General features: G+C 39.9%; 1 long non-coding RNA gene across 3 annotated transcripts in view; it reads left to right on the forward strand.

The window, feature by feature from the left end:
• The window catches only part of LOC148775030 (uncharacterized), a 146,911-nt gene that overhangs the window by 102,364 nt on the left and 21,208 nt on the right, over positions 1–23,339 (forward strand). Inside the window, exons 7-8 of one of the 3 annotated variants that reach the window (XR_016039505.1) lie at positions 9,205–9,350; positions 22,523–22,684. This is a non-coding gene — a long non-coding RNA (uncharacterized LOC148775030). Of the gene's footprint in view, positions 1–9,204; positions 9,351–11,584; positions 12,930–22,522; positions 22,685–23,339 lie in introns of those variants that run through there. The other 2 variants (XR_016039502.1, XR_016039498.1) reach the window with 2 other exon arrangements.

Genomic DNA, 23,339 nt, shown 5'->3' on the forward strand with positions numbered 1-23,339 from the left:
CTCCATTAACATTTGAAACCAAGAATAATAACCCATAGCAGAAAGAGGATTTATAGAAATCTTAGTAACAAAAATACGTTTGATTCAATTCAACTTTTACTTTTTGATGTTTAATTTTATATATTTATTTTTTTGAAGTAGAACAGTTGTTTCCATTTTTTTTTCTACGCATGCTCCCCATCCTGACCCCCCTCCCACCTCCCTTCCCCTCCCATCCCTTTGGTTCATCCCAGTACACCAACCCCGAGCATCCTGTATCATGCATTGTACTTGGACTGGCTGCAGACGAATGGATAAGAAAGCTGTGGTACATTTACACAATGGAGAACTACTCAGCAATTAAAAGGAATACATTTGAATCAATTCTAATGAGGTGGATGAAACTGGAGCCTATGATTTGACATAGTCCATTTTTTAAAGTACTCCTTCTGTGCTCAGAAATAACGCTTATTCGAGAGACGCCCGGCTCCAGCAGCGCAGACGCGAGAGACGCCCGGCTCCGGCGGCGCAGACGCGAGAGACGCCCGGCTCCGGCAGCGCAGACGCGAGAGACGCCCGGCTCCGGCGCAACCGACCACGTGCAGAATCGTGGCTGAGAGGAGCTACCCCGCGCCCAGGGTTAGGGCGGTGGCCGAGAGGAGCTGTACCACGTCCAGGAGGCGGTGGCTGCTTGGGCACCGGAGGGCCGAGAGGAGCTGATCCACATTCAAAGCAGGAGGGGCGGCCTTGAGGAGATACCCCTCGTCCAAGGTAAGGTACAGCGGCTGCGCCTTGCTGGAGCAGCTGGGAAGAGATACTCCACGACCAAGTGGAATATAAGAATCCAGTGTTCTGGGGAGGAAGGAACAAGATGGCGGAGGGATAAGACGGCGAGACCACTTTCTCCCCCACAAATTCATCAAAAGAACATTTGAACGTGGAGTAAAGGCCACAAAACAACTTCTGAATACTGGCAGAGGTCATCAGGCTCCCAGAAAAGCAGCCCATTGTCTTCTAAAGGAGAGAGAAGAAATCCAGCTCCACCCAGCAGAACACCGACACATGCTTCCCTAACCAGGGAACCCAGACAAGTCACCCGTCCAACCCCACACACAGCGAAGAAACTACATAATAAAGAGAACTCCACAAACTGCAAGAAGAGGGAAAGGCCACCCCAAGCAAAGCAATATAAGCAAGATGAAGAGGCAGAGAAATACCCAGCAAGTAAAGGAACAAGATAATTGCCCACCAACACAAACAAAAGAGGAAGAGATAGGGAATTTACCTGATAAAGAGTTTCAAATTTTGATGGTGAAAATGATTCAAAATCTTGAAAGCAAAATGGAGTTACAGATAAATAACCTGGAGAAAAGGATTGAGAAGATGGAAGAAAGATTTAATAAGGACTTAGAATAAATAAAAAAGAGTCAATATACAATGAATAATGCAATAGATGAGATCAGAAACACTCTGGAGGGAACAAACAATAGAATAACAGAGGCAGAAGACAGGATTAGCGAACTAGAAGATAGAATTGTAGAAATAAATGAAACAGAGAGGAAAAAAGAAAAACGAATTAAAAGAAATGAGGACAATATTAGAGACCTCTGGGACAATGTTAAACGCTCCAACATTCGAATCATAGGAGTCCCAGAAGAAGAAGACAAAAAGAAAGACCATGAGAGAATACTTGAAGAGATAATAGTTGAAAACTTCCCTAAAATAGGGAAAGAAATAATCACCCAAGTCCAAGAAACCCAGAGAGTCCCCAACAGGATAAACCCAAGGCGAAATACTCCAAGACACATATTAATCAAATTAACAAAGATCAAACACAAAGAACAAATATTAAAAGCAGCAAGGAAAAAGCAGCAAATAACACATAAGGGGATTCCCATAAGGATAACAGCTGATCTTTCAACAGAAACTCTTCAGGCCAGAAGGGAGTGGCAAGACATACTTAAAGTGATGAAAGAAAATACCCTACAGCCCAGATTACTATACCCAGCAAGGATCTCATTCAAATATGAAGGAGAAATCAAAAGCTTTACAGACAAGCAAAAGCTGAGGGAATTCAGCATCACCAAACCAGCTCTCCAACAAATGCTAAAGGATCTTCTCTAGACAGGAAACACAGAAAGAGTGTATAAACTTGAACCCAAAGCAATAAAGAAAATGGCTACGGGATCGTACTTATCAATAATTACCTTAAACGTAAATGGGTTGAAATTTTCAAAAAGGCTAGGAAACAATTCTCATAGCCATCAATAGTTCAGTGTTGAGTTCATGAATAGTTTTTAAAGTTTGGGACAAACTGTAGTATTTGCTATTTGAAGTACTATTTGTAATTGGCATATTACGATGTAACATTGGTCTTCATTTCCAACTTAAAACGCCTAAAAATGCCTAACAGGTTTTTAGATTTGTGAATTTTAGTTGATATGTATTTTATAATGTTACTGAACCTGCAGGAATATTGAAATATTTCAGAGAACTTATTCACTGTACATTTAATTTATTTTATTTATAAAAGTTATGAACTGTAGAAAGTTTTACTTGTTGGGTCAAATGCTTGTTGCTTCAAATGCTTGTTGCATTTGAAGTGCTAGTTACAAGAAAATCAAATACCTTCAATGTATAAATGCTATTAAGTTTTTAAAGGACTCTGGAGTATAAGTAAGTTTGTTTAAAGAAATTTAGTCTATTCAACCTGAATCAGTTCTGTCAAACATTAATTAAAAGCCTCATTTAAAATAAATAAATAAATAAATAATGGTGGTGGGAGGGAGGGTTGGGAAGCTGGCTGGAGGTGGAGGTGGTGAAGTTTATTAATCTAATTAAAAATGAAGTTGCATTTCCATTTTCCAAAACCACCCATCCACCATCGTACTGTGTCACTAGACATTATGTACGATTTTACTTTGCGACAGAAACCATTACATTTAAAAATTCATTACAGCAAGGTTAGTTAGACACATGATGGATGCAGCTTTAATCCTGCCATATATTATTACAGGTAAAATGTAAATGATGAAAAATATTTTGTGCTTATCAGCATTTATGTGGAAATGTGTTTTACAGTGATATATGGTGTTATATTTCTATTATTGTGATGAAAAAGAAAGCAATACAAAAAGACGAAGTGTTTATTAAAACATGAGAAAAAAAAAAAAAGAAAGAAATGGTTTTGCAGCACTGAAGAGATTATAGAAAGTAAATTAGCTAGATCAGACCTGTTTTATGTAGTAATTTTATAGTTTATTTTAATTATTTCAGTTGTAAAATATTGTTATACTGTTCATTAGCTCTGATTGTTCATATTAAACTATTGTAATGCAAATAAATAAATAATCAAAAAAAAAAAAAGAACGCTTATTCTCTATTTGTTAGGTACAAAATTTTCTATATGTATTAGACCAACTTTATTAGTTGTGTTGTTCAAATCTTCTATATAGGCATTCTCAAAGATATTGTAGTCTGGTTCCATACCACCACAATAAACAAATACCACAATAATGTGAGGCATGGGGATTATTTTGTTTCCCAGTACATATAAAACCCATATTTATATTATAATGTAGAATGTAGTATCAACTCATAAGAGTCTAAATAACAATGTTCATGTCTAAATTAAAAAATATTTTATTGCTAAAAAATGCTAACCATCACCTGAGCCTTCAAGTGAGTCATACTCTTTTTGTTGTGGAGGGTCTTGCCTCGATGTTGAAGGCTGCTGACTGATCGCGGTGGTTTCTGTAGGAGAGATAACTATGGTAATTTCTTAAAATAAGATAATATTGAAGTTTGCCACATCCATTGACTCTTCCTTTCATGAAAAATTTCTCTGTAGCATGAATGACTGTTTGGTAACACTTTACCCAATGGCAACCCACTCCAGTGTTCGTGCCTGGAGAATCCCAGGGACGGCGGAGCCTGGTGGGCTGCCGTCTATGGGGTCGCACAGAGTCGGTCACGACTGAAGCGACTTAGCAGCAGCAGCGGCAACATTTTACCCAAAGTAGAATGTCTTTCAAAACTGAAGTCAATATTCTCAAACCCTGCTTTTGTTTATCAACTAAGTTTACGTAATATTCTAAGTCCTCTGTTGTCATTTCATCAGTCCTCACAGCATCTTCACCAGGAGTAGATTCCATGTCTAGAAATCATTTTCTTAATGCTCACCCATGAGAAACAACTCCTCATCCATTAAAGTCCTATCATGGGATTGAAGCAACTTAGTCACATCTTCAGGTTCCCCTTCTAATTCTAGTTCTCTTGCGATTTTTCTACCACACTAGGTATTATTTCCTCCACCAAAGTCTTACAGCCCCACAAGGCACCATGAGGGTTGGAATCAACTTCTTTCAAACTCTGCTAATATTCATATTTTGACCTCTTCCCTTGAATCACGAATGTTCTCAATGGCATCTAGAGTGGTGAATCCTTTCCATGTTTTCATTTAACCACCCAAATCCATCAGAGGAGTCACTACGGTAGTTACAGCCTAAAAATGTATTTCTTATGGGACTTCTCTGGCAGTCCAGTGGTTAGAATTTGGCACTGTGGTTTTTCACTGTGGTTCAATCCCTGGTCAGGAAACGAAGATCATGCAAGCTGTGAGGTGTGCCACTCCCAAAATATGTTTCTTAAATAATAAAGCCTTAAAAGTTCCAATTACTCCTTGATCTGTGGGCTGCCGAATGGATGTTGAGAAGGTAGGCATTAAACAACATTAATCTTGTACATCTCCATCAGAGTGCTTGGGTGACCAGACGCATTGTCAATAAGCAGTAATATTTCCAAAGGAATCTCTTTTTTCTGAGCAGCAGATCTCCACAGTGGGCTTCAAATATTTAGTAAACCGTGTTGTAAACAGATGTGCTGTCACCCATGCTTTGTTGTTCCATTTACAGAGTACAGGAAGAAAAGATTTAGCATAATTCAGAACGGCAAATGAGCATTTTGTTACTGTTCAGTTGCCATGTCATACCCTACTCTTTTTGAAACCCCATGGACTGTAGCCCACTAGGCTCGTCTGTCCATGGAATTTCCCAGGCAAGAATACTGGAGTGGGTTGCCATTTCCTGCTCCAGGGGATTTTCCCCGACTCAGGGATCAAACCCACATCTCCTGCATTGACAGGTAGATTCTTTACCACTGAGCCACCAGACCAGCTGCATTAGCCCCTAACAAGAGAGTCATCCTGCCTTGTGAAGCTCTCAAGCCAGGCACTGACCTCTCCTCTCTAGCTATGAAAGTCCTGGTGACATCTTCTTCCAATAGAAGACTGTTCTGTCTACACTGAAAATCTGTTGTTTAGAACAGCCACCTTCATGAATGATCTTAGCTAGATCTTCTGGATAACTTGCTGCAGCTTCTACATCAGCACTTGCTGCTCTGCCGTGAACTCTGATGCTACAGAGATGATATCCTTCCTTAGTCTTCACGAAATTGACCCCTGCTAGCTTCAAACCTTTCTTCTGAAGCTGTCTCATTCCTCTCAACCATCACAGAATTAGAGTTAGGGCCTTGTCTTAGATTAGGCTTGGGTTTAAGGGAATGCCATGGCTGGCTGATCTATGCAGATCCCAAAACTTTCTCTGTATCAGCAATAAGGCTGTTTTGTTTTCTTATCATTCATGAATTCACTAGAGTTATCATTTTCGATTTTCTTTAAAAACCTTCCCTTTGGATTCACAACTTGGCTGCTGGGCTCAAAAGGCCTAACTTTTGGCCTGTTTCAACGTTCAACATAACTTTCTCACTAACCTTAATCATGTCTAGCTTTTGATTTAAAGTGAGAGGTATGCAACTCCTTTCACTTGAACCCTTAGCGGCCATTGTAAGATTAGTTGACCTGATTTCAGCATCATTGTGACTAAGTGAATAGGGAGGCCCATGGAGAGCCTTTTATATATAAATCCACCCCCAAAACTTGCATGACTTGCTTTATTGTGATATTTGCTGTATTGAAGTAGTCTGGAACCAAACCTGCAATATCTCAGAGATATGCCTGTTATGCAAGTGTTACCGAAATGTGACACAGGGATATGCAGTGAGCAAATGCTTTTGGGAAAAAAGGCACCAACAGATTTGCTCAACACAGGGTTGCCACGAACCTTCCATTTGTAAAAACTGTGGTGTCTGCAAAGCAAGAGTCTGAAATGCTGTACCAGGATGCAATCTGAAAAACAATGGAATGATCTATTCATTTCCAAGGCAAACCATTCAATATCACAGTAATCCAAGACTATGCTTTGACCAGTAATGCTGAAGAAGCTGAAGTTGAATGGTTCTCATAAGATCTACAAGACCTTCTAGAACTCACACCCCAAAATGATGTCCTTTTTATTATAAGGGACTGGAATGCAAAAGTAGGAAGTCAAGAAACACCTGGAGTAACAGGAAAATTTGGCCTTGGAGTACAGAATGAAGCAGAGCAAAGGCTAATAGAGTTTTGCAAGAGAATGCAATGGTCATAGCAAACACCCTCGTCCAATGACACAACAGAAGACTCTACGCATGAACATCACCAGATGTACAATACTGAAATCAGATTGATTATGTTCTTTGCAGGCAAAGATGGAGAAGCTCTATAGAGTCAGCAAAAACAAGACTGGAAGCTGACTGTGACTCAGACCATGCACTCCTTATTGTCAAATTCAGACTTAAATTGAAGAAAGTACGGAAAACCACTAGACCATTCAGGTATGACCTAAATCAAATCCATAACGATTATACAGTGGAAGTGAGAAATAGATTCAAGGGATTAGATCTGATAGACAGAGTGCCTGATGACCTATCAATGGATGTTCGTGACACTATACAGGAGACACGAATCGAGATCATTCCCAAGAAAAAGAAATGCAAAAAAGCAAAATGGTTGTCTGAGGAGGTCTTGCAAATAGCTGTGAAGAAAAGGAAAGATACACTCATTTGAATGCAGAGTTCCAAAGAATAGCAAGGAGAGATAAGAAAACCTTCCTCAGTGATCAGTGCAAAGAAATAGAGGAAAACAACAGAATAGAAAAGACAAAAGATCTCTTCAAGAAAATTAGAGATAATAAGGGAACATTTCATGCAAAGATGGGCTCAATAAAGAAGAGAAATAGTATGGACCTAACAGAAGCAGAAGATATTAAGAGGTGGCAAGAATACACAGAAAAACTATCCAAAAAAGATCTTCATGACCAAGATATTCACGAAGGTGTGATCACCAACCTAGAGCCAGACATCATTGAATGTAAAGTCAAGTGGGCCTTGGGAAGCATCACTACGAACAAAGCTAGTGGAGGTGATGGAATTCAAGTTGAGCTATTTCAAATCCTAAAAGATGATGCTGTGAAAATGCTGCACTCAGTATGTCAGCAAATTTGGAAAACTCAAGAAGTGGCCATAGGACTGGAAAAGGTCAGTTTTCATTCCAATCACAAAGAAAGGTAATGCCAAAAAATGCTCAAACTACCCCATAATTGCACTCATCTCACACGCTAGTAAAGTCATGCTCAAAATTCTCCAAGCCAGGCTTCAGCAATACGTGAATCGTAAACTTCCAGACGTTCAAGCGGGTTTTAGAAAAGGCAGAGGAACCAAAGATCAAATTGCCAACAACCGCTGGATCATCGGAAAAGCAAGAGAGTTCCAGAAAAACATCTATTCATGCTTTATTGACTATGCCAAAGCCTTAGTGTGGATCATAATAAACTGGAAAATTCTTAAAGAGATGGGAATACCAGATCACCTGACCTGCCTCTTGAGAAATCTGTATGCAGGTCAAGAAGCAACAGTTAGAACTGGACATGGAACAACAGACTGGGTCCAAGTAGGAAAAGGAGTACGTCAAGGATGTATATTGTCACCCTGCTTATTTAACTACTATCCAGTGGACATCATGAGAAATGCTGGGCTGGAGGAAGCACAAGCCGGAATCAAGATTTCCGGGAGAAATATCAATAACCTCAGATATGTAGATGACACCAACTTTATGGCAGAAAGCAAAGAACTAAAGAGCCTCTTGATGAAAGTGAAAGAGGAGAATGAAAAAGTGTGCTCAAAACTCAACATGCATCGAACATGGACTGGCGATTCGTTTCACATATGATAATATACATGTTTCAATGCCATTCTCCCAAATCATCCCACCATCACCCTCTCCCACAGAGTCCAAAAGACTGTTCTATACATCTGTGTCTCTTTTACTGTCTCGTATACAGGGTTATCGCCAGTCCAAGTTCGATGCATGACACAGGATGCTCGGGTCTGGTGTACTGGGATAAACCAGAGGGATGGGACGGGGAGGGAGGTGGGGGGGGGGGGTTCAAGATGGGAAACACGTGTACACCAGAGGTAGATTCATGTCAATGTATGGAAAAACCAATATAATAATGTAAAGGAATAGCCTCCAATTAAAATAAATAAATTTTTAAAAAATAAACAAGAAAAAAAACAAACCCTCAACATGCAGAAAATTAAGATCACGGTATCTGGTCCTACCACTTCATTGCAAATAGATGGGAAAACAGTGACACACTTTATTTTTGGGGGGCTCCAAAATTACTGCGGATGGTGACTGCAGCCATGAAATTAAAAACACTTACTCTGTGGAAGAAAAATTATGACCAATCTAGACAGCATATTAAAAAGCAGAGACATTACTTTGTAAACAAAAGTCCATCTAGTCCTATGGTTTTTCCAGTAGTCATGCATGGATGTGAGAGCTGGACGATAAAGATAGCTAAACGTTGAAGAACTGATGCTTTTGAACTGTGGTGTTGGAGAAGACCCTTGAGAGTCCCTTAGACAGCAAGGAGATCCAACCGATCCACCCTAAAGGAAATCAGTCCTGAATATTCTTTGGAAGGACTGATGCTGAAGCTGAAACTCTGATATTCTGGCTTCCTGATGCAAAGAACTGACTCATCGGAAAAGACCCTTATGCTGGGAAATATTGAAGGTGGGAGGAGAAGGGGACGACAGAGGATAAGATGGTTGGACGGCATCACTAACTCAATGGACATGAGTTGAAGTAAACTCTGGGAATTGGTGACGGACAGGGAGGCCTGGCGGGCTGTAGTCCATGGGGTCAGAGAGAACTGGACATGACTGAGCGACTGAAGTGACTGAAGTGAAGTGTCTGCAAAGCACAATAAAGGGAAGTGCAACAAAACAAGGTATATGTGCTTTCTTGACTAATTTTCTGTTTACCTATTCATTTTTGTTTTTAAGGATATGTATTTCTTTGGCTCCATCGAGTCTTAGCTGCGGTGTGTGGGCTTGGTTGCCCTGCAGCACGTGGGATCTTATTTCCCTGACCAAGGATCAAACCCATGTCCCCTGCACTGCGAAGCAATTCCTAACCACTGGACCACCAGGTAAGTCCCTACCTATCTGTTTTAATAGAGATATGCTAATCTGTGGGCTCCTCCGTTTTCCTTCTGATCCTGTCACTTTTCACTTTTAAGGCTGTGTTAGGTGTTATATCAATGCTCCAGCTGCCCAATGCACTTCAGTGCTCACTGTCAACAGTATTCTATCTCACGTCACTGTTGCCACACCAGTGTGTTTCCTCATCAGACCATCACATTTGTCAAGCGTATCTTTTCCTATTTACCAATGTATTTCTTTCAAGCCTGTCTGTGCTATACTACTGTTTTTAAACAATATATAGTTTCCTCCTACTAAAGTATAAACTCAACGAGGAGCTTTTTCCCCTAGTGGTCTTATTCCCAGAGCCTAGATCAGTGTCTGGGACATAGCAGGTGCTCATTAAATACATACATACATTTACAATATGTACTTATACTTGGCTTTATGAGAAAAAGTTATAGTTGAAAGTATTCAGCACTTCCATCTTCTTGAACAAGACTATGCTCCTAGCACACTTGAGCTACCTAATACTCCTTGTTATTATTTTCCAGAGAATCAGAATAACCTTTACAAAAATAATTGGTTTTGTTATTATCATTGTTTAGTGGCTTTGCCAAAAAGTACACCCTCATCCTATCTTGGGGTTCTCTTTTCTTTCTACTAAAGGATGCTTTTTAGAAATTCTTATAGATAGGGTATGCTGAAGATAAATTATTTTATCCTTGACCCAAAATGTCTTTCTCTTGTCCTCAATCTTCAGTGGTGCTTTAGATGGATAAAGTTATCATCACTCAGCATTTTAAAGATATTAGTTCATTATCTTCTAGCCGCAATTGTTGCTGTGGAGAAGCCTGCACAGTTGATAATCTTTTGGAGATTTCTTCTCTCTGGTAACTTTTAAATGTCTCTAGCCTTCTAGTTGCTCTATCCTTATACTTGCAAAGAATGTTTCTCATTGTGATTGGTTTTTACTTGTCCTGCTTAGTATGCAGAGCGTACTTTTAATGTGAGGTTTCAAGTTTTCAGTTCTGATAAATTCAGGATGTAGTTCTTTAGTTATCATTTCTTAGTCATTCTTACAGCCCCTTGTTCTAGAACTCCCATTCGATGTATACTGAAGCTTCTCAACCTATTTTTAATATCTCTTAATGGCATAATTAGGTAATTTTGAGTATTTTATGTCTTTATTATGCATTCTGGGTGATCTAGAGTTAGAACAATTTTCCACTTTACTAGTTCTCTCTTTAATCATGTCTACTTTAGAATTCATTCCATCTATTGACCTAATTCCTATAACTACATTTCTAGGCAAATTGACTTTTATGTTTGTCTATTCTTATTTCATTTCTGCTAATTTATCATAAGTTCTTATTCTTTTAAAGTGCTTTTTATTATTTATCTATTGAAGAATCCTAAACATACATAGTTTTAAAATAAGTCTTTAGAAAATTATTAATTTCTATTTACTACTTTCATTACATTTGGGAGTGAATCCATCTCCTGATTTGATTTTATTGAATGACTTTTTAGGTTTAGCTTTTTTTCTTTAATTGTGCTTTGGAATTTCTGTTTACTCACTCCCTCTATTTATCCACCATGTTTCATTCATTTTTGTCTTTACCAGTACCCATGGGGCCCTGGACTTCCCTGGGGGCTCAGGCGGTCGACCCAGGTTTGATCCCTGGGTTGGGAAGATCCTCTGGAGAAGGAAATGGCAATCCACTCCAGTACTCCTGCTGGGAAAATCCCATGGACGGAGGAGTCTGGTGGGCTACAGTCCATGGGGTCGCAGAGTCAGACATGACTGAGCGACTTCACTTTACTTTATGGGGCCCTAGTTAAAAACCAGGTCTAATACTGATGACTGCACACTCCAGGCATTATCAGCTACCATAGACTCAGCTACTGAGTCATTCAAGTTTGGCCCTCTCCCATCTCTAGATAAATATTTTAAGTGTTTTTATGCTAAATGCAGTTTCAGAAAAGAGCTGGTTCCACCTTTCATGTAAACTTTCTTCTAGGAGCAGGAGAGTTCCATTTCTGACTCCTACTTTTAACTGATAAGCCTAGTCAGAGGACTCTCTGACTCCCATGTAACACTTTTACTTCTGTATACCCATAGAAACTGAATGCCTAGCCACCCCAGCCACTTCAGACCTGGATTCTAGTAGCCCACGCTTTTATGTCCAGTCATCATTTTGCATTTCTATTCTACAAATTAGCTTATTTTGTCTTTTAGGCTGACTCTGTTTAAAAATTCCCTTATTACACTTTATCTCTAACCGGCGCATGATTATAGCTGGACTGGTCCATACAGTCAAAGATATGATCTTTCCAGTACTCATGTACAGCTGTTAGAGTTGGACCATATAGAAGTTTGAGTGCCAAAGAACTGATGCTTTAGTTCACTGTGGTGTTGAAGAAGCTTCTTGAGAGTCCCCTTGACTTCAAGGACATCAAACCAGTCAATCCTAAGGGAAATCAACCCTGAGTATTCAATGGAAGGACTGATGCTGAAGCTCCAATACTTTGGACACTTGATGTGAAGAACCGACTCACTGGCAAAGACCCTGATGCTGACAAAGACTGAAGAGAAAAGGAGAAGCAGGTAGCAGAGGATGAGACCGTTAGACAGCATCACTGACTTCATGCATATGAAGGTGAGCAAACTCGATGAGACGGGGAGCCTGGTGGGCTGCAGTCCACGGGGTTGCAAAGAGTCAGACACGACTTAGCAAATGAACAACTACTCACAGATGACAATACCATTTACTGAATGGAAATAATTGGGGATGGAATGCAGGAACAGGGACAGGGTTTAAGAAGAAAAATTAAGAATTGTATTTCAGACACGTTGAATTGGAGATGTCATATAAACAGATACACGTCGCAGTTCAGAAGAAAAGTTGACCTATATAATCCGAAGTATGGGACTGAATACGTTTACCCAGAAAAAGAGGAGAGGAGAAAAAGGGAACTTGGGGGAGAAACCGCATCCGATGACTCCTTCAGTACTTTTTAACTGCATTGTATTACCTTTCATAAATTAGAAATACTGTCCATATATCACAAATGCTTATATTAAAGGAGTGCTAAAAACAAAATCAGTAATAACAGCAACAACCAAAACCTTCAACTGAGCAAGACAGTAAAGAGGAGAATTGTAGGTCAGAAGGTTGTAACGTGGGACATTGTGTATTACACAGTTCTGGTTAAAGCCAAATCCCCAGGGAAGACAAGTCAGTACCTGCCATGATAACGATACAGTGAGAAAGCAACTCAAGCTAAACAGAAAGAGACTCATAGACTTTGAAAATAAACTTACAGTTACAAAAGGGGAAAAGTGGAAAGGAGGGATAAATTGGGTTTGGGATTAACAGATACACATTACTGTATATAAAACAGAGAATCAACAACTGTACTCAATATTCTGTAATAACCTATATGGGGAAAGAATAGAAGAAGAATGGATATCTGTTCATGCATAACTGAATCGCCTTGCGGTACACCTGAAACTAGCACAGTATCATAAATCAACATTACTCCAATATAAAATAAAGTTAAATTTTAAAATACCACCTTAACAGTGGAAAAGCCTCATCTGCTGTATTTCTTCGGTCTCTTTACTGGGAACTGATGGAGAATCCCCAGCAGAAAAGGCAGACAATCCGCCTCCACCACTATCCCTATATCTTGGTCATCGTCCTTTTTCTACAACTGCCTGCCTCGCTGTGAAGAGCCTACTTTTCCTATCTTTTCAACAACCAGTCTCCACTAACAACACTCTAATGTCAATCAACAGAATTTTGCAACGTGACTTTATTTCAACACAATATGGAAAATATTTTCCCAATTTAGATCCATCATCTACCAAAGACGCTGGGGCTTAAATTCTTTTTAATTAAATAGAAAAAATTATTCACGCTAAAGTGGGAAAAAAGCCTCACAGAAGAAGAAAAACACCAAGGATATATATATCGTTATTGTGGTGGCCTAAGTCCAATTATTGTTTCCGAGACTTTGGCTCTGAATCAGGTAGGCAGAGTCTTTGGCTTCTCTCCTGATCAAGTGGAATCCATTCAAGTGGAGTCACGGGTAGGGGATGGAGCCATCACCATAGCCTCTCTCTCCCCACACGCCAGCATCGGCAGCTGGACAATAGAGAGGCTGGCCCATCAAACACCTGACACACTGAACTACAGAGTAGGACCCCACCCAGGGTGCCACGTTAAGTGCCAGAGGCGCCAACCTACAGACTAGGATTCTAGCCAGGGGGGCCCCTCTATGTGCCTGACACACCGAACAACAGAGAAGGACCCCAGGCAAGGTAGCCCTCTAAGTGTTCGAGCAGGTGGAGCTACAGGTAGAATGGCCAAAGAGGCCTTTCGATCGCCGGCTACAAGAGGCTCTGATAGGGATGTAACTCTGGCAGCGGAGGCAGTCCGTATCCTTGCACACTAGGCACTGCCAGGGTCCCTGCAACCCAAGCAGCTGCACCACCTTCAAGCTCAACTCTCACTGGGGCAGAGCTGCCACAGGCAGCTGTCCGCTATCTTGCGTCTACGCCCACAGGGTCGCTTCAGTCCTGTCCAACTCTTTGCTGTCCTGTAAACTGTGACCTGCCAGGCATCTCTGTCAGGGAGGAGGGGCGTTCTCCAGACAAGAATACTGGAGCGTATTGGCCAATACTGGTTGCCATACCCTTCTAGAGCACTGTATGTCCTGCTGCCCTCGTCGCCAACTCCCCTGAGTACCTGGTGCTGCCAGAACCCCTGCAACCCAAGCGGCGGAACCACCTCCACACCTGGCCTTCACAGGGGCAAACCCAAGTCCTCCAGGGCAGCCGCACGAGCAAACCCCAGTGGAGGACCACATGTATAGGTGGAAATAAAACCACAACTGGAACCCAGGGGCAGTGTGGCTAAGGAAGAAGACCTAAAACCTTCCCACCAGCTGTACAAGCTGCAGATTAAATCCACACGATCAATTAGGCAGACTCTGTGTCTATGGAATATATAAAAGGTCATTGAGAACTCCCACAAAAGAAAACTCACTAGTTCTGATAGGTTTGGACACTGGAGGCAAGAACACACAGGAGTTGGACCAGATTAGAATCTAAGCTGCCCCCACAGCAGGTCCAGAGATCAGCACAGTGCTGGAGGGCATCCTAGGGAGGTAAAGTGGACTGTGACTCCCAGCGAGGGAAAGGACGCTGACAGCAAAGACTCAAGAAAAACATTTATTATTCTTATTTTTTGACTTGTTCTGTAGATTCTTTTGGCTTTTTTCTTCTTTTTCTCCTTCCCCGCCCCCCCCTCTGTTGGAGCTGTCGATTTTACTGGCACTATGAAATCCAATGGATGCAGAAAAAGCCTTTGACAAAATTTAGCACCCATTTATGATTAAAACTTCAAAAAATGGGCACAGAAGGAACTTTCCTCAACCTAGTAAAGGGCATATATGATAAGTCTACAGCAAACATTATTCTCAATGGTGAAAAACTGAAAGCATTCCCCCTAAGATCAGGGACAACATAAGGGTGTCCACTTTCACCACTATTATTCAAAATAGTTCTGGAAGTCCTAGCTACAGCAATCAGAGAAGAAAAAGAAATAAAAGGAATTCAGATCAGAAAAGAAGAAGTACAGCTCTCACTGTTTACAGATGACATGACACTGTACATAGAAAACCCTAAAGACAGTATCAGAAAATGACTAGAGCTAATCAGTGAATTTAGCAAAGTTGCAGGACACAAAATCAATACACAGAAATCACTTGCATTTCTATATACTAACAATGAAAAATCAGAAAGAGAAACTAAGGAATCAATCCCATTCACCACCGCAACAAAAACAATTAAATATCTAGGAATAAACTTACCTAAGCAGACAAAAGAACTGTACACAGAAAAATATAAGACACTGGTGAAAGAAATCAAAGATGACACAAACAGATGGAGAGATATTCCATGTTTCTGGGTAGGAAGAGTCAATACTGTGAAAATGACTATACTACCAAACACAATCTACAGACTCAACGCGATCCCTATCAAATTACCAATGGCATTTTTCACAGAACTAGCACAAAAAATTGCACAATTCATATGGAAACACAAAAGATCCCAAACAGCCAAAGCAGTCCTGACAAAGAATGGAGTTGGAGGAATCAACCTTCCTGACTTCAGATTATACTACAAAGCTACAGTCATCAAGATAGTATGGTACTGGCACAAAAATAGAAATATAGACTGATGGAACAAGAGAGAAAGCCCAAAATAAACCCATGCACCTATGGGTACCTTATTTTTGACAAAGGAGGCAAGAATTTACGATGGGGCAAAGACGGGCTCTTCAATAAACGGGGCTGGGAAAACTGGACAGCTACATGTAAAATAATGAAATTAGAACACTTCTAACACCTACAAAAAGATAAACTCAAAATGGATTAAAGACCTAAATGTAAGATCAGAAACTATAAAACTCTTAGAAGAAAACATAGGCAGAACACTCAATGACGTAAATCAAAGCAAGATACTCTATGACCCACCTCCTAGAGTAATGGAAATAAAAACAAAAGTGAACAAGTGGGAACTGATTAAACCTGAAATCTTTTGCACAGCAAAGGAAACGATAAGCAAGGTGAAAAGACAGACCTCAGAATGGGAGGAAATAATAGCAAATGAAATAACTGACAAAGAATTAATTTCCAAAATATACAAGCAGCTCCTACAACTCAATGCCAGAAAAACAAACAACCCAACCAAAACGTGGGAAAAAGACCTAAACAGACATTTCTCCAAAGAAGACATACAGATGGATAACAAACACATGAAAAGATGCTCAACACTGCTCATTATTAGAGAAATGCAAATCAAAATTACAATGAGATATCACCTCACAGCGGCCAGAACGGCCATCATCAAAAACATCTACAAACAATAAATGCCGAGAGTGTGTGGAGGAAAGGGAAGACTCTTGCACTGTTGATGGGAATGTAAATTGATACAGCCACTATGGAAGACGGTATGGAGATTCCTTAAAAAATTAGGAATAAAACCGCCATATGACCCAGCAATCCCACTCCTAGGCATATACCCTGAGGAAACCAAAGTTGAGAGAGACCCATGTATCCCATTGTTCACTGCAGCAACCTAGTTGTCCATTGACAGATGAATGGATAAAGAAATTGTGGTACATATGCACAATGGAATATGACTCAGCCATCAAAAGGAAGGCATCTGAGTCAGTTCTGATGAGGTGGATGAACCTAGAAGCTATCACACAGAGTGAAGTGAGTAAGAAAGACAAAGATAAATATTCTATTCGAATGCATATATATGGAATCTAGAAAAGCACTACTGAAGAATCTGTTTATAGGGCAACAATGGAGAAACAGACGTGGAGAAGACACTTATGGACATGGGGAGAGGGTAGGAGAGGATGAGACATTCTTCAGCACCTCGAATTCTATTTTATTATGCCTATGTTAGGGCCCAAGAAATCTGCATTATGACAGTTTTCCAGACTTGAGAAAGCATCACACGCACAGTACAGAAAAAATCAGGGACGTGCTGCAGACATTCTCACATGATCGCAAGTACTGTTCTCATGAACTTCCTGCATTTTCAGTTTTCTTGGCAGCACCAGTTTCTAAGCCCTCAGACTCCCATCAACTAGAATTTCAGTAGTTACATGGATCAAATCGTTTCCAAGAAACTGTCACTGATATTAAGTTTGCCAAATACATGTATAAGCTTATACTGAAGCTGATTAATACAAACCGTTTTCTTCACAAGGCTTGGATTATAAAGAGAAATGACAGAAACTCATTCACAGAGGCATTTATTAGAACTCTGCAGTAAGCCAGGGCTTTAAGAGAAAAACACCTAAAAAACACTCTATCCTTGAGTTCAAAAGAAGGCACAAACTTGTAAACACAATACAAGATGCAGCAGCATGATATATGAAGCAATCAAAATTATGAAAGACTTCATGTCAGCCCCTCAACACAGGATTTTTGAATCAGTATTTGCCTGTACTGGCAGTATGGCAATCAGTATTCTAACAAAAAATGCGAGCAAAGGCACAGAAGTTCAAACAGGGTGTGTGTAGTGTTGCTGGGGCACGAAGAGCGCATGAACTGTAAGCACAAGAGGTAAGCACTTTCAGAAACATGTGTATGCGTGTGTGTGTAAACACTGACATAAACATATCAATGGACACATCTCTACATCCAACCACCAACTCATCACAGACACACTCCTTACTTTCCAATCCTTCCAAAACCAAACTCTTGATTTCCACTCCTTAGTTTCTCCATTTTCACAAATGATAATCCCACTCTTCTAGTTGCTCAGGCCGAAACCCCTGGGGTCCTCCTTGAAACTGCTTCTGAGTATCCACCTCACAACCTACCAGCGCTTCCTGTCATTCGATTTCGCAATGTATCTAGAATCTGACCACTTTCCACGTCCTCCACAGCATCCACCCAGTTTGAGCGATTAGTACCTCATCCTTGGATTTCTGGAGTGGCTTCCACTTCATCTCCATTTGTACACAAGAACCAGGGTGATTCTTTAAAGACATGCCACCCCTGTGCTCATGATCATGTCTCTTCCGCTCAACATCTTCTGACTCACTCAGAATCAAATCCAAATTCCATAAAGGAGCTCTAAAGACACCTCCCAACCCCAGTGCTTTCTGATCGAATTTCCTTCCCTTCTCCCTTACTCACACGGCTCGAGCCTCTGTGGTGTCCCCGTTGTTCTGTGAATATAACCAGCACGCTTCCACTTCAGAGCCTCTGCACTTGTTGCTCTGCTTCCTCTGCCTGGACCGATCTTCCCTAGATATCTGTATCATTTGTTCTCTCATTTCATTCACGTCCCTGTCACACTGTCTCCTTATTAAAAAAGGACTTCCCTAATGTCTCCATACTGTATCACTGTCACCTAACTCTATTCTTTCTTATTGGCAGTCACTGCTATCTGACATTATCTGCTTATCTATATTCTACCATTACAGCCATCACTTGAACTGTAGCTCCATTAGAACAGACCAGGTTTTGTTCACTACTCATCTCCACTATCTGGAGTAGTGTCTAGCACATGCTGCTGCTGCTGCTGCTCAGTCACTTCAGTCACGTCACACTCTGTGTGACCCCACAGACGGCAGCCCACTAGGGTCACCCCGTCCCTGGGATTCTCCAGGCAAGAACTCTAGAGTGGGTTGCCATTTCCTTCTCCAATGCATGAAAGTGAAAAGTGAAAATGAAGTCGCTCAGCTGTGTCCGACTCTTAGTGACCCCATGGACTGCAGCCCACCAGGCTCCTCCGCCCATGGGATTTTCCAGGCAAGAGTACTGGAGTGGGTTGCCACTGCCTTCTCCGGTCAAGCACATGGAAGACATCCAATTGATATTTGCTGAATGGATAACTGTTGACTAAATATATTCATATGGCCCTTACCCAACTTAACAGCTTCCCGGTGGCTCAACTGGTAAAGAACCTGCCTGCTACTGCAGGAGACACAAGAGACGTGGGTTCGATCCTGGGGTCGGAAAGATTCCCTGGAGAAGGAAATGGCAACCCACTCCAATATTCTTGCCTGGAAAATTTCATGCATGGACAGAGGAGTCTGGTGGGCTATATATATAGTCCACGGGGTCTCAAAAAGTTCTACATGACTGAGCGCTCACCCCACATACAGGTTAATTAGAAAGATGACTAGAAGGAGTATGGAAGACATTTGAGCTGTACAAAATTGAGAGCAGAGATATCCGATGAGCCATAACTAAAACCAGATCAGGCAATGAGAATGAGACAGCTGTGAAATTAGTTAAATAAAAGCAACAGAATCTACAACTGACTGGATTGTGGGAGCTTGGGTCAATGAAGGAGGAATATGCCTTCTAGGAATTAAAAAAAATAAAATGAGCAAGGAGTAAAATCAATTTTAGACATGTTGAAGTTGAGGTACTTGAGACAAATTCAGGTTAGGATATCCAACGGCTGCTTGTTAGGCAGATTTGGAACTTACCAGAAAGATGACAAGGGTATAGATTTGGATTTAGGAGGCATCAGCGTGTGGGGAACGGTTAAAATCAGTGAGATGAAATTATCCAGAGGAAACATGTAGAATCAAAAAGAACAGAAACAGATTGCTAAGAAGCACCAGGAAGAAGAAGATGCAAGAAAGGAAATTGAGAAGGACTGGACTGAGTGACATGTAGCAGACTAGCAGACCACAATAGTGTGCACAAAATGCTGAAGTGATTTTCAGGGAAGGAGGACAGACTGAGGTTGAGGGGACTAAGGGTCACATACGGAATGACTGTGAAATGAAATATAGGTTTGAAGTGAGTGACGTAGATTTGGCATAAGTGCTGGGGAGAATGAATAGAAACTTTCCCGTTGACCACACTGAAAACTGACTAAAGACAAAGAGCAAACAGAGCGGCTATGGTTTAAACTGTCTAGCAACAGGAGAATGGATAAGCCAAATATAGTAATCTATACAATGGAAGACAAGAAAAAGGAAAGAACTATTAATGAACACAAAACCATTAATGAGTCTTGAAAACAGAGCAAAGAAGAGCACTCTTCACTCAAGCACAATGAGAGTTATACACGTATGGCTTCATTTGTATGAAGCTCTAGAATACACACAGTGATCATCTAGGAAGGATGCTAAACAGCAGTTGCCTCCAGAGGATGGCACAGACATGGGCTGACTAGCAAGGAGCATGAGAGCGTGAGGCAATGGTAATGATCAGGTTCTACACCCTTCTAAGGATTTGGCTTTCTAAGCTGCAGGTTTTTTATCAAAACTCAGGTGCTGTCTTTAGATCTGTGCATTTCCTTGTAAAGTTTTAAACGGAAGGAAAAAAAAAAAAAACACTACAGACAAATGTTTGGTGAAGGACCTAATAAAATATTTGTGAGGACAGTAACTGTTGTCTCTCTTTTATTTTTAAATACACTCAAAGAGTAATGTAGATTAGTAGATCAGTAGAGGGATGGACAGATGTGATAAAGCAAATATAATAAAACAATGATAGAATTTGGACTGTAATAAAAAAAAAAGGTGTTGCTATGATTTAAATAATTAAATATGCAGCATAATTAATTTGTAATAAATTAGTTGAATTGGTCCAGCTAGAGATCTGAACAAGCACAGTAGATGGAATAAGTTGAAATTGTTAGCAAAAGTACTATTTTATGTGACAGACAACAAAGTTTAACCTAAGTAAGAAAAGAAATGAGATCAGGAAGGGAGCTATTAGGAAAGCTGAGATCAAACCCCATAACTTTGGGGTATCCATAAAACTGAAGAAGAGGTACAGTATGAACAAGGATATGAGAGATGTGGAAGAATGAAAGGTTATTATGAGAGATCAGTTTGTCAGAAGTTAAGGAAGAATTCAGAGTTAGGCAACTCCAGGCAAAATACTGAGGACATAAAACAGATTTAATACTAACAAAACAGAGATCATAATGACATCTCTATAACTGTACATAATCTATTAAAATAAAAAGACCACTAAACAATTGTAGTTAGACACAAAACTTAAAATAGGATTCCTGCCGAGGTAATTCATAACTGTTGTTATAAATACCAATAAATTTAGATTTCTAAAAGAGGAACGATAAATACTATAAGGTTTTGGGGAGACAGTGGATGAATGGTTTGATGGGTCTAGACAAGAGAGTATGTCAAACAGGTGAAAAACAGAGTAGACAAAGAAAGCCAGCTGTCAGTGAACTGACTACAAGTAACTAACACATGTTTTAAGTTTCTCCATCTATCAAATGACAGTGACAACGTGGGCTTTTTACCTATCTCCAAGGGCTATTGACAGATGATAAATAAAATTGATTTTAAACATGAAGGAGAATTAAGTGTTCTGTGCAGCACTGCCCATAATAGCAAACCCTTGGAAATAACTTAAATGACCATCAGTAGAAGATGGCTAAGTAACTACAGATAGTAGTATTAACACAATTGGCCATTACACAGCAATTAAGAGGAAAGAACCAGGCTAACAAATATAAACAACAGATACAGATATAAACACAGATACATGTACAACATTATATGTTTATATATATATATATGGAACGTAAAAAAGCATAGAATGTTGCTTATGGATATGCTTGTGATGTACACTAAGAGTATAAAAACAAACACAAGAAGAATTAACGACAGATTCAACACTGATGATCTCATCTCTGGGGAGAAAAGAAGGAAATGAAATCAAGATGAATACTAACGAAGGAATCTTCAACTCTACCTGTACTGCTTTATTTCTTTAAAAAAGAAATCTGGGGCATTCCCTGGTGGTCCAATGGTTAGGACTTGGTATTCTCATTGTCTGGGCCCCAGGTTCCATCCTTAGTTGGGGGAACTAAGATCCTGCAAGCCAAAAAAAAAAAAAAAAAAGTCTGAAGCAAACACTGCAAAATATTATTGGACAAAGCTAGACAGTAAGAGCTTTATAGGTATTCATCTATGCTTTATCCTTGAAACATTTAAGAACACGAAAAGGCACAACATTACAGTATAAAAAAATGCAGTATTACTACCATACACGTTATTACTAACAATTATGTTCTCTTAAACAAATCTATAAGACTGTCAGGTAAATGTCCTCAAACCTTTAGGAAATGCTTACAATCTATATATTGGAAGTGATTTGAAAAGTATCTGACATTTTCTGGGTCTGGGTATGGTAATACATGATAGTAAAACAGAACAAAGGGACTTTCCTGGCAGTCCAGTGGTTGACTCCGTGCTTCCAGTGCAGAGGCCACGGGTTCTATCTCTGATCAGGGAACTAAGATCCCACATGTTGCATGATCAAAAAACCAAAATTGAAAAAAAGGAAGAAAAACAGAAATGACAGAACTACTGTAGTCAATAACACCGAAATCATAAAGATATTTGAGTCCCATTAAGTCATTAGAGATATTTAATAATGAGGCAACAAATGATTATGTTCTCTATATCTTCTAATGCTTTATAAATGGCATTACTTTTATAACCAGAAAAAAAAAAAAAAAACTAAGGGAAAGATATCAAACAATCAATATCTTATGTTTTTCTTAATTACTTTAAAATTTTCTTCACTGAAATGTTTTTCTTTTTCCACCTTTTTCATTTTATTCCAAATTCCTAAGGAAATGAACAGCTCTGAGGCATGAAACTTCTGTTCAAAATTATAAGTAATATACACACTTCGAAAAGTTCTTAAAAACTGATGAACTAGAAGACAAATAATTTTAAATATGCTGCAAAAGAAGCAATGGTCCATGAAAAATCTATGATTTTCGCACCTACTGCATTCCATATCTTCAGGCCAAGGAACACCAAACAGCTCCATGAGCCTCGAGCACTCACTGTGAGCCCACTGACAGAGCTTGCGGCAGGGAAGTGTGACACGTCCGTACTCCACACAGATAGAATAACAGAGCGCACAGAGAGATGGCGGAAATCCCGACAGCAGTCCAAGTTCACCCCAGGGCGGAATGGCTGGGAAAAAGTCCAAACCAAATCATTAGATGGACAGTTGTATACAAGTCAAAGTTTTCTTCACATATAATATGGCAATATTCTTGGTTTTTTCTGTTTTAGAAGATTTCTGAAGGCAATTAAAATTTTCTGAAGGGAAGTTTTTTGTTTTTCTCAACAAAACCCTCTTCACCCTACCCCTAGAGATTCTGATTTGGTTAAGTATGAGGTGTATTGCAGAATCTATACGGATATTTTAATTATTACAGGTGATATTAATGAAAAGGCCTGGCTGAGAACGACAAATAACAATACATACAGTTCATTTTACATAGAAAACCCCACAAAAGATACGTGTCAAATGCTCAGAAACCTGATTACTGCTTGGTAATGGGATTACAAGAGATTTCAAATTTGTTTTTCTTAAGTACTTCAATTTCTGTATTTTTGCCAGCTAACATGTATCAATAGGAAAGGAGGACAAAA

This window comes from Moschus berezovskii, chromosome 17 (genome assembly GCF_049115385.1).
Source record: "Moschus berezovskii isolate FMDL1 chromosome 17, NW_MosBer_1.0, whole genome shotgun sequence".
NCBI lineage: Eukaryota > Metazoa > Chordata > Mammalia > Artiodactyla > Moschidae > Moschus > Moschus berezovskii.